Consider the following 5,022-nt stretch of genomic DNA (forward strand, 5'->3'; position numbering starts at 1 on the left):
AGGAGATAACGTCTAAAAGGAAGTCTATCTTCACCAAAGATGATGTTACCAATAACATTAAAAAATATTTTAGAAATGTGCTTGCAATAAATAGACATGCTGAAATAAGTTGACCTAGTGAAATTTGAATAAACTTGTTAACCTATCACATGATGTGAAATCAATGAAACTTGTTATTGCATTATTAGAAACACATTGTTATTTCATCCTTTAGTAAGAACGAACCTGTCGTCATGTTATCGCACTGCTTGCTCCATTATCGCCTACATGTATAAACGCATTGTTGTTTGATCCTCTGATAAAACAATCCTACCATTACATTATCGCACTCCATTCCTTGTTTACTTATCGCTTTCCTTGTATATATGTCTTATCTCATTACTTCATGACTATTTCTTATGTCAAATTATCGATTATTTTGTCTCCATTTACTTATTGCCTTCTTTGTAGACACGTTGTTATCTCATTCTCTCATTACCATTCCTAACCTTCTTGGTAGACTCATTGTTATCTCATTATTTCATTATCATTCTTTTTGTTATGTGATCGCATAATATCGTCTCTGTTTACTTATCGCCTACTTTGTACACGTCTTATCTCATTACTTTGAAACCATTATTTACTTTATGTTATTGCATTATTTGGTCTTCGTGTACTTATTGCTCTTTTTGTACAAATGTTGTTATCTCATTGTCTCATTAGCATTCTGCCCTTCTTGGTACGCCTGTTGTTATCTTATTATTTACAATTTGCTTTCTTATGTGATCACATTATGTTGTCTTTGTTTACTTGTCCCATACTTTGTACACACGTCTTATTACTTCGTAATCATTATTTACATTACGTTGTCACATTATTTTGTCTATGTTTACTAATCGTATTTTTTGTAGGCACATCGTTATCTCATTGCCTCATTAGCATTCCTTCCCTTCTTGGTAAGCTCATTGTTATCTCATTATTTTGTAGCCAATCCTTTCGTTACGTGATCACATTATATCGTCTTTGTTTACTTATCGCCTACTTTGTACATATATATTATCCTATTACTTTGTAGCCATTCTTTACATTCAATTATCACATTATTTCATCTCTGTGGCTTCCTACGAGCACACATATTCATGCCGCTGACTGCCACATTGTTATCTCATTCTCCATTTACTTATATCCTTCTTTGTATATGTGTCGTTATCTCATTCTCTCGTTACTGTTCCCATCCTTCTTGATAGACTCATTGTTATCTCATTAATTCGTAACTATTCCTTTTGTTATGTGATTGCATTACGTCGTTTCCATTTACTTATTGCCTACTTTTCATATGCATCTTATCTCATTACTTCATATCCTTATGTTTTATTATCGCATTATTTCGTCTTCATTTACTCATCACCTTCAATGGTTGTTACTTAAGACAATTATTTACTATATTATACATTGTGAGGTCTGGCTACCTTTGGGAATGGCTGATTGAATCCATGCGTTTCTATAACAATTAAACAAAATTGATTATCAAAATGTGCTTAAAGTTCAAACATACAAAATACGTATAACATAAAAAAATTATCAGAAGTTTTGTAAAACTGCCGCGATCATATTTATTTTGCATATATGTGGACAGTATGAAGGTCTCAACACCGTTTGTAAATGAAACATACTCAACTTATTGAGGATGATTTTCTTGCTTAATTTTTCTTCTCTTGCTTCCTTTTTCAAGGGCTCTTTTTGTCCAATGCAAACTCCTATCAAATATTGGCTTCCTCTTCAAACCATTGACTTGTATCGTGGCCTTGTATTTTATAACCTTCGCCTTAGAATTATCCAACACCATATTGATACTGGAATCATGGCTCTTCTTCTTCTCTGATGGGTCTGGGGTGATGGGACCTACTATTTTAGGCTAGCTTTAATTGTTGTGTTGCTATTATGGTATAGAGTCAAAACATTCTCTACAACTAGGTTTGCAAACTACATCATGTATTCATGAGCTTGGCCATTTTTTACTATGATGTCTACAAAATATGTCAATGTCCTGCATAGATGCTGGTAGCGGGACAAACTGCGAGATTTAGGACCATCATAACAAGGAATTTCAAGAGAAATCTTCACCATCTTCAACTTTGCCTTTTGGGTCTATCTTTCTAGGATGTATCTCTCTGGTTGTTCCTAAATGTTCTCTCGATCTCGAGTCTTTAGAGCATGGCAACACAGAATACTTTTAAGTTCAAATTTCTTATAAGAACATTCAACATCACATGTTTCGATGCCGTAGGTCATGAATGCATCATTCATCTTAATCGAATTTCTCCATCTTTTGATCACAAAATATACATTGATTGTTGTATATGTAATTCTATGTCACATTTACTAGCTTGAATGGCCTCTTCCTTAAATGATTCAAATCCATTTGGTGTGTACACTGCTGTAACTCGACAAGGATATTCATACCTAGACTTTGAGGCTGACATACAAATGCTTTTATGTCTTCTTCAAGCTCATAGTCCCTAAGACCATCCAAAAATATGTCCTAGTGTTCCATGAATCGAGATATTTCTAAGCAAAAGTACAATCCCCTTTTCTGTGCATCATGCATGCTCTCTACTCTTTGTGCGCTTATCATGCCTACACAGAAGTATTGTCTTTTATATGCTAATGCCCACTTTTTTGAGTCCCTATAGAATTTTCAATGCCATATTTTTTCTTGTATGTTATATGCTTCAATCATTTTGTCTACATATATTCGAACATCTCACCGTACTTGCCCTTAAGAATGCAATTTGCAAAACTCTCCTTAAAGCTAGGTCTTTTGATTCATTACATACCCTATGTTCTTCACTGTATTTTGAAATATATGTCACAATTACAAATGATGATGCACCTTTGGCCATAAGAGGGACACTATAGCTGCTATTGCACTATCACCATCCATCAGTACAACTTTGGGGTGCTTTCCATTCATGGGTTCCACTAATATCTTGAATAACCACTCAAATGTTTTAGTGGTTGATCAATGCTTAGTGCCCCACTGAAAAATACAACTTTTAGAGTGATGGTTCACCCTTAGAAACTGTGCAAATGGCCAGCCGTGGGTATTGACCTCCACTGTTGTGCAAAAAATAAGCACATCACTGAAGCATCCATAATCTAACCTAAATCTCGCGTTTGCCCAGAAGACATTTTGTAGCATAACCATCGTCATCTGCCTGAATGGCATCGTAGAAACCTATGTCTTTGCTTAATGCCATAATTCTCATTCCTTAATCGGTTTATCCACTTTCTTTTCAAGTGATTTCTATGATCCATACATATGAATGGAACATTCTCACGACTACCTTCTACTTTAACAAACAAGTCATATGCCTTCCTTGACAGAATGCCTGCTCCATCAGCCAACTCATTTATTTCAGCATGCATTGACGATAATTTGTGATGTGATCTCAATATGTGGCTCATGTGAGAAAGTGTCAATGGATGGTTGTGTTTAATCACCATTGTGCGACTACAATACTTTCCATTCAAATTTCTTGCCAACTCCAAATTGGCAACACAACCATACTTTGTATCAATCATATGCTTCTTTATACACGAAACTGATCTCTTCCATCCTTTTTTTGAACAACCAATTGACATTCTTACAACCATGTCTTGTGTGTTTTTATTCATCCTACACTTCCTTATACTAAACATGTGGCAAAAAGCGTAACAATTGTATAAAGTGTATGCTGCATCATTTGTCTCGAACTATCTAATGATGATGACATCACGTGCATTGGGTCATTAGATGATGTAGATATTTCATACACTGTACCATCTGTAATGCATAAATTCCTTTGATCAAATAATATTCAACATTATATCACCTTATTTCATGCTGTTTACTTATTGTTTTCTTGGTAGACTCGTTGTTATCTTATTATTTTGTAACTATTCTTGGTAGACTCTCTGTTTGTTTATCACCTACTTTGTACACGCGTTTTATCTCATTATTGCCTAACCATCCTTTTCATTACATTATCACATTATTTTGTCTTTGTATACTTATCGTTTTCTTTGTAAATGCATTGTTATCTCATTCTCTCGTTACCATTCCTGTCCCCCTCGGTAGACTCATTGTTATCTCATTATTTTGTAACTATTCTTTTTGTTACGTGATCGCATTATTTCGTCTCCATTTATTTATCACATACTTTGCATATGTTGATCAATAATGAAAGGAATGGCTACAAAATAATGAGATAAAATGGGATGCATAAACTTATCCCTTAAGTTCGTTGTCTCACGCATTCGTTATGTCACAAATTTGTTATCTCACACAAACTATCTCAAACATGTTACATCATAACATTTTCTAGCACATGAACTGGGATGCAATCGTTATTTCGTTTGTAAGATTCATATGACACCATACCTTTTGCATCGATATTTTCTTCCTTTTGTTCGATTTTTTTGAATGTCCAATTATTGAAAAAAAAAGCCTTGTAGAAGCCATTGCCTTTATCATTTAATGTCGATGAATGAAAAAACACAATGACATTGTTATCAACTCACCATCCTTCCCTTCTATTATCATTCCCATCATTTTTGCTTCAAGGCCAAGTTTTTTTTCACTGACTACCTCTGCTCTCATTCTTTATTTTAGTGGGGACCTCTATTCTTCTTTCTTCCTTCAATGGAAACCTCTCTCTCTTTTTTTCTTCTTCCTAACCATCTTCCTTTTGTGAAGGAATAAAAGCCACGTGAAGGAACGCACGTGAAGTACGTATGCTACATTCATGCAATGTAAGGGCCATTCAAGTAAATATGCACATGTACCTTTTATCTCTTCACTAAGGTCAATGCTGGAACTTTACATTAAGAGCATTCAAGTAAATATGCAATGCACCTTTTCTGTCACAAAAGAATAATGAAAGTTTACATATGCGTAGTAGGTCTCCACCCTCGGCATACACTTGTTGCGTACATGGGAGTGGCGCACACCCTTTAAGGGCCTTGATTTACTTGTACCCAGCTTTAGGTTGAAGCATGGAT

The sequence above is a fragment of the Nymphaea colorata genome, chromosome 4, assembly GCF_008831285.2.
Source record: "Nymphaea colorata isolate Beijing-Zhang1983 chromosome 4, ASM883128v2, whole genome shotgun sequence".
NCBI classification, from domain to species: Eukaryota; Viridiplantae; Streptophyta; class Magnoliopsida; order Nymphaeales; family Nymphaeaceae; genus Nymphaea; species Nymphaea colorata.